Consider the following 13,498-nt stretch of genomic DNA (forward strand, 5'->3'; position numbering starts at 1 on the left):
TGAGCATGCATAAAAATATAAACACATATGAAGGAAAACATGTGACCAATAAACAAAACTTTCATTCTATCCACGCACCTGCAGCCCAAGTTGTCCCTGGTCTGATGGGGCTGCGAGGTTGAAGGGCTGGGACAGAGCTGCCAAGGTCTCTCACAAAACATTCTCAAGTCCTGCTAAATCTAGACCTTTCCTCTCTCCCCATTTGGAATTTCCATCTCTCCAGGAGACACTTGTTGATGAAGAGCTATCCAGCATTTCTCTAGTATTCTATTATTACTGCCTCTCTATCCATCACTCAGTACAACAAAGGAAGAGATAACAGGATCCATACTCTTTAGAGAGCAGAGGAGACTGGAGTGTATTTATGTGTTATTTATTAACACATAAATGCATATATGTTAATAATTTTGCCCATCCCAGAAAGCAAAGCCATAACCGAAATGGGATGAAGACAATATCTTTGAAGGAAACAAGGAAGATAAATGAGCTATTGCTTAAGTATGGCTTTTAGATTCATCTTGCATCTTTCAAGAGTTCTTAGATTATTTTTCTTGAGACTATTTGCCATTAAATATGCAACTAAACTACCTGAACCTCTTTCTAATTATACTGTTGGAAACTTAATAAATGGAAATAGTGACTTATAATCACAGCACTTTGATTTTGGATCTTTAGGAAGGTTTACTTTGAAACCCCTTGAGGACACTTAAAAACTGTCAAGCTTTTAATTTAATCCCTTAGACTGGAATGCCACAGAAAAGGTCAGAGAAACAGAAGGGAATTACTCTGTCAAGAAATTAAGTACTTTAAAATGGCATGAAACTAATTTGTGTAAATGAAAAATAAGAGGGCAACAATCATATGGTCTTTCCAGAAATTATTTATGTTCAAATCCATTTGCCTCGTTTTGCTTAATATACTTGCTGTAATCACAGTATTAAAGGCATAATTGTGCCACCAAGATTGTTAAATACCTATTTGAGTCATTTTTCGGAAAGGCCTTCCTATGTCAAGGTTTCTCCCAATTTCTGTGTATTACATATCTTGCTATTTATCTGCTACTTCTTTAAAAAATTAATTTGACTGCTTTAGGAAAGGGAACAGGAAGTAGGCTAAAGTGGCAGTGGCTTTATTACCAGGAATACTTTTTAACTTCACATTTTCTGCATTGGAGCTTGGATTAAAAGGTCACATCTGAGAATTATAAGAGTAAAGCTGTCATCAAGAGAAGTCTGAAATCCATTTCTATCTAAGTATATGATTAAAACACCCATAATTATGGGTTCCCATGGGACACCTGAACATAATAGAACTCTGTTTAAAAAAAGTACAAAATAACCAGAATGTCTCAATTCCTTTTTCGTTCCAACATGACAGAAATGGCTGGTTTTCACAGACAGTAGTTTACAAGTGGCACAGTGGTAAAGAATCTGCCTGCCAATGCAGGAGACAGAGGAGATACAAGTTTGATTCCTGGATAAGGAAGATCCCTTGGAGGAGGAAGTGGCAACCCACTCCATGATCCTTGTCAGAAAAAATCGCATGGATAGAGGAGCCCAGAACACTATAATCCACAAGGTCACAAAGAGATGGGCATGACTGAGCATATGCACAGATTTTTCAAACAGCTGCAAGACAGAGAACACTGGTGGCTGACAGAGGGGTGAGGAAGCTCAAAATCTGTGAAGTAGCAGAGGGTAAGACCCCAATACGTGCAGCCTGATAAAATCTCTCTTTCCCATTTGGTTGTATGAATAGGGTCATTTCATTTATTTTATATCAACTTGTGCAGGGCAATGCTAGGTACATGGCTAATGCTGAATAAATATCAAGTGAACATATACAACATATTAAGTTTTATTAAATATATTTTGCAGCCTGATATAATAGAGGATATTCTGTTAAGCATATCTAAATATAATATATAGATATAGCTGCAATATAGATATGAATCCTATCTAATCAATAAACATATATAATTTTAATTGCTTCCTAGTACCAGCCAACAACTTTTCTGTTTTCTGAGTATTGGCTCCATTAAATTTTTTTGAGTTAGATTTTTACATGCTGAGAAAATTTTGCATTGGAATTTGTTTGACATAGTCCCATAAATCTTATTCCCTTTACAAAGTCCATAAAATTTCCCTCACCCAAATTAGATTGATCTCAGTTTATTATATCAAAACATCTCTGTCCCTACTTTATTGCATTTGTGGATGTCTTTCATTGTTTATAATTATCTTTTCCCTCCTTTTACTACTCCTCAATGCTTTCTTCTGTTAAAGCAAGGTGGAATGTAAGGCAGGTTTGCTGAATTTAATTAATGCAGAGGAAATAGCTATCCTAGCAAGAAAAACAAAGTAAATGCTTTCAGAATTTTCTCTACTAGTGAATGAGACTTTCATTGCCAAGTGTAGATAGAGGTTAGGTATCAGGAAGGTGGAAAGAAATCCCTTCACAGATAAATTACTTGAAAATATTTTTGAAATCACTGAATTATTTAAATAAAAATTTAAATATCAACATGTAACTCCAATGATGGAATTCATCCATTTTCAATATTCCAGTTGAGAAAAGCATAAAGAAAGCAAAAATTTCTGGAATAATTAAGGATTTGGATATAGTGTACAATGGAGTATATATAAGAATATTCAAATAACAAAAACTATAACATTGTGTATACTATAAAATCTTAGTGAACTTAAATTTATGTTGTTATTCAGAAGGCATGTTATGGTCTTTCAGGTTTATAAATCACATTTACAGATTATATCACATCTTATTTTTTTGTACTTGAGATGAATATTTAAAGTCAGTGAAAGCCTAAAATCTTAGAAGTAGTTAAAGCCTGAACTTTCATGCCATTCAAATATCTTATTTTAAGAACTAAAAAGTGCCCTGAGAATTGATAAAGTCAAAATGTTGGTTAAAGTCAGAAATTAAAGCCAGGAGAGAGATGAGGTTAGAAGATTAAAGAAATGGAGTTAGTATTCCCCAAGCGAGTTGGAAGACTGTGATTAAGAATGCTGTGAAAGCAAAACCAGAACGTGGTAAGGACAGAGGACTGACGGTCGAGTCTGGATTTGCATCCTGCCTCCATCATATTTTAACTCTGTCACTTTGAGTAAATAACACGGCACTCTGTGAATACTGGTTTCAATGATCAGTGTACTTTTATAGCCTATTTTAAAAAGAGATAAATGAGAAAATTTATAATTTCTTTAGTCTGAAAAATATCCGATCTATTAAAAGGCTGGAAGAACTCTCGTGTCTTTAATTTAAATTCACCAATTAGATAAAAATTTGCTTCATACATAGATATAAATGTAGATAAAAGTATAGATATAGACATAGACAGACATACAGATAGAGATTTGCCTTTTTCTCCAGAAAAATCTGAGAATTACAGGTAAAATGAGATACAATGAGTCTTTCTATCCCTAAGTATTTAACTCATTACCTCCTAAGGACAAGGACATTGTCCTGTATAATCACATAACATTATCATACACAAGAAATTGAACACTAATGCAACAATAATCATCTAACATTAGAAATATCCCCAAGTAGATCAACAATGTAGTATAGTTATTTTTTTCTCCCCTGATCAAAGATCAATTATGGGGTTATTTTTTAGTTTTCTTTTTTTTTAAGTTCTACCAACCGGTCACCCTCCACCCTCATGCACAGATGCTCAGTATTTTTTAGTATTTTTAAAATTTGGAAAGTGTTTGCATAGTTCAAAATCAAAACTGCATAAAAAATTATAATCACTGAAGTCTCATCCCCTTTCTCTTTCTCTTTCACTCTCCTCTTAGCAAATACTTCATTCATTTCTGCTTTATCCTTCCCAGGTTTCTTTTTTCCAGCACTAAGGGCCAGCATTAGCTATATGATGCTTGATAAGTTACATGCTGTTTGTTTGTTTTAGCATTTTAAAAATCCATCTTATTAGGAAAATTATTAGATGTATGTAGTGAGCTAAATATTCTCTATAGAAGGCAAATACGAGTATAACAAAAAAGTGAAGTTAAAGATGAGAACAAATTGTTGTTAAGTTTTGTATCCTAATACAATTTCAAATAATATGTCATCCAAGCTCATGTACACAATAAAAACACATTTTACACACTTTCTTATCTTTTAACAAACTGTTGATGAATGCCTAAAGCAAACCCAATGAACTCAATTTGAAAATCACTAGTTTAAACAAATATGTTGACTCATAAATAGCTACTGTATTATTATTACTCAATTACTGAGTCACAAAGTTTAATGTTCCTTAAATTTTAACAGGTAATAGTTCATTTAGGTAATAAGTTTCCTCAGGACAGAGACATTGACTTATATAATTTCTTTGGTTTCTCATTGAGCCTGGTATAATTAAGCATTATAATGAAAATGTTTTTAAAAGCTATTGGAAGGATGACTATGTGAATTTACATAGTCATTTACATTTACTATGCAAAATTTACATTCTTTAATAAACTAATCATATATGCATATATAGTCACTCCATCTCCTACTTTAAAAGTTACTATTTACAGTATAATTTATATAATTACTCAGAATTCTTAGAAGATAGAGATAATTTATTCAATTGATATTTATTTGAATTATCCAATTGCCTGACTTACAAGTTTCATCAGTTATTCTGGAACCCATAGACACAGTCTTATCCAAAAATACTCAAAATTTGTGTGAGATTTCAAAGAATCAGTAAATTATTTCAGAATTCAATTCCTTTAAAGTGAAGTTGCTCAGTTGTGTCCAACTCTTTGTGACCCCACAGACTGCAGCCTACCAGGCTCCTCCATCCATGGGATTCTCCAGGCAAGCATACTGGAGTGGGTTGCCATTTCCTTCTCCAGGAGATCTTCCCGACCCAGGGATCGAACCCAGGTCTCCCACACTGCAGGCAGACGCTTTAACCTCTGAGTCACCAGGGAAGAAAAAAGTGTATTTTTCACACAGATTTTTCTAAAGATGTATGCATATTACTACCCACAAGATGGTGCTGTTTTCCCACCAGCAAGCCTATAAACTGTCATGTGAGACACACACACACACACACACACACACACACACACACACACACAGCTATAAAATACAATATACAGGACAGAGGGGAAATAGTTTTATTTAACGGAAATCATGAAAATGCTTCTAAAACAGTTCTTAAGATTCTGCCTTCTCCAAATAGTCTTTTATTAGAATAAGTCTGTTTGCTGATACTTTAGCTTCCTATATAAAACTAATTACTCAATGTTCCACACAAACGTGTAATTCATCTCAAACTCATGTCCAAAACTAAACCCTTGATCCTCTTCATTGCCCTCCCACCAAGCTTTCACGGAACTATTGCATCTTCCCTGTTCCTTGGGCAAAAATCCTTGGACTCATACTCACTGCTCTGGTTTTTTTATTTCTCCCTCTGTCCTCTCTCTCTTCTCCTCTCTACCCTCTGCCCGCCCCTCTGCTCTGTCCTCTCTCTTTTTACTCCTCCTGTCTCCCCTCTTCTCCCCACCCCGTTAGCTCCATTCAACCGGTTAGCAAATCCCATTGACTCTATTTTCAATGTATTTTCAGAATCCACTTCTCCACACCCAGATGGCGCTCATCGTCTTAGCCATCGCACCACGCAACTGACCTCCTTCCTTCAGGCATGCTTCCCTACAGTTTCCTCTTGGCCAGGCCACTAGTCATTGGTTTCATTACCACTCAGATCACGTCACTGTCCTGCTCGAAACCCACAGTCTCCCCATTTCACTCAGGCTGAAACTCAGTCTTGGTTCCCAGTTCCCCCCTTGCACCTCAGCTCCTACAGCTCCCCTCTTCTCTTACTGAGCTCAGGTCACATGAGCCGCATTGCTTTTCTGCAAACGCAGGAGACCCACCCCAGTCATGCCGCTCTTCTCTGGTCTTCCCGTTACTTGGAATGATATTCTGCAAATGATTACACAGGTACTGCCACAACATTTTGCAGCTGCTGCTCAGATGGCACCTTCTCAATGAGGTCTAACCTGGCCCAGCCACATTTTAGTACTTTCCTGCCACCTGTTTTTAGCACACTACAAAGACTTTTTACTTAACACTGTTAATATCTGTTTCTCCCCACGCTGATGAGAACAGAAATCTTGTTTAATTAATTTAAACCAAAGTCCTAGCATAGTGGTATTAGTAGGTGTTCAATAAACAGTCGAATGAATAAACCATATTCTGGACATTAATAACTACTATTGTGGAGATAGTGAAGACTGGGAAGCCTGGTGTGCTGCAGTCCATAGGGTCACAAAGACTTGGACACAACTTAGCGACCAAAAAATGACAGTTTGATCAAAACAAATATGCTTTGCAGTTTACAGGAAGTTTTTCATATAGAAATATGAAAAAAAACCTAAATAAGTAAGGTGTCAAATTGATATTGAATTGGTATTAATCTTAATTCAAAAGATATTGACTTACAACCTATAATATAGGACATACTTTCAATAAATGGCTAAACATTAACCAAAATGGGCATTGCTAAAGTTTGCAAACGGTCCCTTGACATTACACGCTGTCATTCGATGTAAAGCTTCCTTCTATAGACAAGATACTAGGAGGATGCAGTAAGCCAAACTATGTTTCCCAGAAAGTATATTTTTATAACATACATGCATGTTAATTGTATACAAATTGTATACAAATACATACACATTTGTATACTGACCAGTTTTTGGCTTTTATGTGAGAACATTTTACTATGGCTTTTATGCCTAGTCTGCACATGTGTAATTGTGGTGGAATCAGATGTGGCTAAAAAAGTCAGTTTGTTTGATTCAGTAAGACGTCCCTGTGAGAAGTTGTTCCAGAATATGCGATTTCTAACATTTACACCAAAAATGGGGCCAGGGATTCCAAACCAAAACAACTTTTGGTCACACTCAATTCTGTCACAGTCTTTTAGATATGATATGAAGCTAAAACTATGTGATCCACCAGTTTGACTATTTTTCTTAGTTTTACTAACTATTTTGGCTAGGCATACTTGTTATTAGTAAGTTATCTGACTAAATTGAAAAATAAGTAGTTTGTAAGCTTGAAAATTAGTTAAAATGTCAAAATGAATTATGCAGACTCAGTGCAAGCCTCTTTATAAAAATTTGTATTCACATCTCTATGTGTAACTTTGCTTTGTAACACTTTCCCCCCACTTTCATAATCCTAGTCACATCCTTCACTATGAGAGTTATCATTATTTCAGCAAGGTAACTGAATGATTTTATCAAGTATTGTCAGTTAATAATTTTAATATAAATTTGCCATTTATGTTTTAAACTGTGAAAGTTTTTAAAGTTAAAAAAAAAAACTAGAGTTGATTTTATTCTTGTTTTTACTGACCTATACTGCTATTTATAAATTTCAAGCTTTCAAACTGATCATTCCAAAGAGGGAGAAAGAGGAAGGAAGGAAGGGAGGGAGGGAAGAAGGAAGGAACGGTCTTAAATAATTTGGCAGTGTTACTGATGGCTGATGGTTGGGGTCAGGCTAATAAAGTTAATTCAAGACACTTTGCCTTCAAGATGATATTCTCTGATCAAGCCCTGTTCTTTTATAGGAAGGGGCTCTCTACTTACCTATTTACTGTCACATATGTAATTCTTCACTCTAACAGCTGAAATAAACACTACCTAGTATAAAATTTTTACTTAATGATAAAATTGTTTAGTTCTCACCACGTGTACTTTGCCTCTTTTCAGTTGCATAAAAGACAACTTTCACACACCCTGCAGGGCCATGGGACAAGTATTGGCCAAATGGCTGTGAGTTGTTGTCAATGTCTTGGCATTTCCAGCCCATACCTTTTAACAGTGCCTGTGAGGTCCCCATGCCCTCTCTCTTTCCCTGCAGCAGTCACGCTGGAAACCAAGCTTTGAGATGGCATGTCCCAGTAGAGTGGGAGAAGTCACCTGGAGTCCCTGAGTAACTTTCTGGAGCAGGGGTTCCCAGTCCCTCAACCATGGAATGGTGCCAGTCTCTGTCCTGTTAGGAACCAGGCCACACAGCAAGAGATGAGTGGCAGGTAAAACCAAAACCACCCCCACCAGTCCCAGTCCGTGGAAAAACTGTCTTCCGTGAAACGGGACCCTGGTGACAAAAAGGTCGGGGACTGCAGATCTAGAGCAATGACCTCAATGATCTCATGAGAGATGCATTAACATTTGGGAGACAGATGTGTAATGCAGCATAATCTAGCCAATAGTGAAAAATTAAACAGTAAAGTAAAACAGTAAAATAAGGTTTATTTCTAATAAACTTTCGCTACATCATCACTATTCATCCCATGGCTCTTAATAACTTTTACATATTATCTTATTTTGAAAAATTTTAGTACTGTAGTCCCACTTGAAAGAGGCGCCTGAGTTAATTATTCAGTGAACAGACACACAGTACCTATTTGCCAAGTAACGTTACAGGATTGGGAGAACAAACAAGGGCAGTCTTAGCTCCAAATGAGTTTAGAATCTGTGGGGGAGACAGTTGATAAACAAAAATATATATCAACCTAATCATGAAAAATGTCCTAGAGGAAGAGTACAGGGAAGTAAAGGGGTGTGACCTAATCTGGGAATTTAGGGAGGACTGGAAAGGGAGATCTTAGTAAGAGCTGATACTTGATGTTTGAAGCTGGGATCAAGAGCAATTACGGAGGACTTGACCTTTGCAGAGATGGCCATCTTTCTAAGGAAGTATATCTAAAATTGCATCACTGTCTGGATCATAAAAACACAGATAATTTGTAAGCAAAAAATTTTAACTGCCAAAAACTTGATCCAGGAATGAGTACTCTAACTTAACATTTTAGAAGGGGAAAAAAGTTTATTTTCATGCCTATAAATAGAAGTCTAAAGTTGGAAACAAGCATGAGCACAGAAAATTCTCTCCCACCAACTGAAAAAACTCAAGAAACTGCGTATTTGGCAGGAATATTCTAAACAGCCTACCAGTGCCAATATCAGAAGAACAATCTTTACAGTATGTAGAAAATTGCTAGTTAATCCATCTCCAAAAATTTAATTTTATAAAATGAAAGCATGTTCTATGTCTCAGTAATAGTAAACGAGTATATAGTTCTTTCAGATTGCTGGAAAATGTAAGCAAGATTTCAAACAAATTATTTCAAACTGATTTAGAATACAATCTTCCTAATATTATACTTCATCTCTTGCATTTAGAGGGTGATTTAGACTTTCCAAAGTATTTTATATACATTATCTCATTTGATTCTAATGAAATATATATATAATTATATATAAAAATATAAAAACTCTGACAACTGTACAACCCTCAACATTTAACATGAATTGAAAATAGACCCAACCTGTTTGGGGCCAGAGTAAGCAAAATGAATTCAGATTTCGGATAGTATTAAATGGCAAAAGACAAAGTGTAAAGAAAACGAGACTTGGAAGGAACCTTTATAGATCAAGTTCAAACTCCCCCGTTATAATATGATAATAACTTCATATAGTTTATAAGGCATTTTTAAAATTATGCATGAGACTTTTAGATTATAAGTCATAAGTGATGCATCAACATGAGACAATCTTTTTCTGGGTTTGCATCCTATAACCAAATGACACATTTTAACAAGGTTTTCTCCCTTTGGTCCATAAAATGTCATCTAAATGCATTGAAAACTATAAGCCCTTAATTAAAAACAGGATGATACAATGGTACTTTATGTTTAGGAACAGATGTTACCCCACCATCAAGTCTTTCTGAGATCACCCTGTGATCAATTTACCCTTGGTCCCTTCATTCTGTTTTCAAAACAGTAGTTAGAAGGATCCTGCTGAAACATTATTCAAGGTCATTTAAGGTCATACAACGTGTATTGCTTTCAGTATACCCGTGACCTCTACCCTTCCCCCTCCTGCTCACTCCTCCCTAATGATGGATACTTCATTACTATTCCCCTGAAGGCAATGGCACCCCATTCCAGTGTTCTTGCCTGGAAAATCTCATAGATCGAGGAGCCTGGTAGGCTGCAGTCCATGGGGTCGCTAAGAGTCGGACACGACTGAGCGACTTCACTTTCACTTTTCGCTTTCATGCATTGGAGAAGGAAATGGCAATCCACTCCAGTGTTCTTGCCTGGAGAATCCCAGGGATGGGGGAGCCTGGTGGGCTGCCGTCTATGGGGTCACACAGAGTCGGACACGACTGAAGCGACTTAGCAGCAGCATTAGCAGCAGTGCCTTAAGGACAGTAGTGGCAAAATAAAAACGCAGGCCCTCTTGTTCAAACTTTAACAATAATTTCAACATGGTGTGTGTCTTGTGCAAAGGGTCTTGTGCAGTAGCCCTGACCACACACCAATGAAGTCAGCCCTAGTTAAAGGATCTGTATTTACTGTACGTTCTGTGAGGACACTCTTCCCCCACACCTGTATGCTTAACCACTTCCTATGCCCATTTTTTTCCCTCATCCCCATTCCCAGTCTTTCCTTTAAATGTCACACTCTCTTCCTATCTTATGTAAACTTGGAATCCTCATCAGATACATTTAACTCTTATTCTCTACATTATTTTTGTCCATAGCTCACTTTGACTGCACAGATAACAAAAAATTGTGGAAAATTCTGAAAGAGATGGGAATACCAGACCACCTGACCTGCCTCTTGAGAAATCTGTATGCAGGTCAGGAAGCAACAGTTAGAACTGGACATGGAACAACAGACTGGTTCCAAATAGGAAAAGGAGTATGTCAAGGCTGTATATTGTCACCCTGTTTATTTAAATTATATGCAGAGTACATCATGAGAAAGACTGGGCTGGAAGAAACACAAGCTGAAATCAAGATTACTGGAAGAAATATCAATAACCTCAGATATGCAGATGATACCACCCTTATGGCAGAAAGTGAAGAGTAACTAAAGAGCCTCTTGATGAAAGTGAAAGAGGAGAGTGAAAAGGTTGGCTTAAAACTCAACATTCAGGAAACTAAGATCATGGCATCTGGTCCCATCACTTCATGGCAAATAGATGGGGCAATAGACTTCACTTTCGGGGCCTCGAAAATCACTGTGGATGGTGACTGCAGCCACAAAATTAAAAGAGACTTGCTCCTTGGAAGAAAAGTTATGACCAATCTAGATAGCATATTAAAAAGCAGAGACATATCTCTGTCCATGGGATTTCCTGGGCAAGAATACTGTAGTGGGTTGCTATTTCCTTTTCCAGGGGATCTTTCCAACCCAAGGAGCGAACCCGTGCCTCTCATGTCTCCTGCACCGGCAGGTGGGTTCTCTACCACTAGCACCACCTGAGAAGCCCCAGGCAAGTGTCAAATGTAGTTTCAGACTCAAGCACAACAGAACAAATCCAGGTCTTTTTCATACACGGACACATAGTACCTAGCTTCTCCCTCCCAGAACTTCACTAAGAACTCACAAGCATCTCAGCACAACATTTTGACATGGTAAACAAGACTTAGTTTCCTTGCAACTTTTATTAAGCCCAGATCAGCCCACTGGACCATCCATCAGATGGAGCTACAAATCTCTGAAGACAGTTGTATTCCTAGAGTCTGATCGCTCTTGTTTTATTTTCCAGTTAAATATGAGTTAAGATCACCATCTGAGAGTGAGAAGACTGTTAGAAGTTTGTTCAGAGGAGGAATTATGAGACACTGCTCTGAGAAAATGAAGAGGAAAGAAGACATCCTGAGTGCAGTGGAATGGTTTGTCAAGGTTAAGTGCACATATGACACGCTTTTGAAGCCCTCCCACCTCTTTGCAGCCATCTTTTCTTTCAGGGCCTCAGGCCAATTTTTCAAATGTATTTGAACTTTTGGGAAATCCTATTATGTAAAATCGGGTATTCGTTTCTTGCTAGGACTTCTTTGGCTACAGTCAACTCATACAATATGGTAATTTTCCCTTTAAGATTCTGCTAAATTCTACTTCATCAACTGTTGTTGTTAAAAATGAGGTTCAGAGGCAAATTGGCATAGGAAAATTTGTGAGCTTGCAGGCTCAGCAAGATTGTGTTCCTATCTCAGGTCTCCTTTTAGACAACAGCATGATTTTCTTGTATCTAGTCTAATAAGTTGGGAATATATTCAGTTAAGAAATACTTGTGGAGTGTCTCACTGTATGTCTGTCACTATTCCTGATACTGGGCATAGAGTTGTAAACAATACAGGCAAAGTCATATGGGGCGACACAATTTGCTCATAATCTGTGCTGTGCTGTGCTTAGTTAGTCGTGTCCAACTCTTTGCGACCCCATGGACTGTAGCCTGCCAGGCACCTCTGTCCAAGGTGATTCTCCAGGCAAGAGTACTGGAGTGGGTTGCCATGCCCCCCTCCAGGGAATCTTCCTAACGCAGGGATCGAACCCAGGTCTCCCGCATTGCAGATGTATTCTTTACCATCTGAGCCACCAGGGAAGCCCATTGCTCATAATAAATTTCTTAATTTGCATTTTGCCTTAACCAATCTATTGAGGACATCTGCATTTCTTCTTATAAAAGGAAAGAGTAGGTCAAATGTAGACAAGAGAAATAAAAAACACATAAAGAGTGAATTGTTATCAGGAAAACAGCTGCAAGGGAGCTTACATTCTAATGGGTGTAGACAAAATGTAAGCAAATAACAAATTTCAAATAGTTGTAAGTACTGAGAAGAAAATTAAACTGAGCTGGTGGTGAAGAATGGAATTAGTAGGGGAGATTAGCTAGTTTGGGGAGATGTTATAAAGATTAAGTATACCACATGGTAAGAAAGATGAGTGCTGAGTAGAATGCCTGAAAAACTAAAGAAATATTGATGACCAGCAACTTCCTATATAAAATATCGCTCTTTGGTCTCTATTTCTAATGAATGTGTCTCATAGAGAAATTACATAACCAAGCTGGCAATTTTCTTCTGGATGAATCATATACTGATATTTACAGGGAAGAAAAATCAGTGAGATCAAAAGAAGATTGAGGGCAAACTACTAAAAGGTCATTTCGTCACTAATAGCACATCTTTTCTCCCCAAATCTCTGGAGAAGTATCATCTATGTATATTCCATTTTTATATTTTACCTGTTATTAGAATGAGAGATCGTGGAGAGTAGAGAATATAGAAACCATTTTTATATCCTCCAAACGAACTCAGGACTTCAGAGTTAGAACCTAAATTTTTAAGCTCTTTTATCCAGGTGGTGCTATTGGTAAAGAACCCGCCTGCCAATGCAGGACTTGGCAATGTTAGAGACTTGGGTTCCATCCCTGGGTCAGGAAGATCCCCTGGAGAATGAAATGGCAACCCACGCCAGTATTCTTGCCTGGAGAATTCCAAGGACAGAGGACCCTGGTGGGCTACAGTCCATAGGGTTGCAAAAAGTCAGACACAACTGAATCAACTTAGCAGGCATAGGTCAAATAAGTTCAGAAAAAAAACTGTCACAATTTGATATGTCAATAGACATGTGAAAAACTTCAGATAAAATACAACTCACTGA

The sequence above is a fragment of the Bos mutus genome, chromosome 5 (assembly GCF_027580195.1).
Source record: "Bos mutus isolate GX-2022 chromosome 5, NWIPB_WYAK_1.1, whole genome shotgun sequence".
NCBI classification, from domain to species: Eukaryota; Metazoa; Chordata; class Mammalia; order Artiodactyla; family Bovidae; genus Bos; species Bos mutus.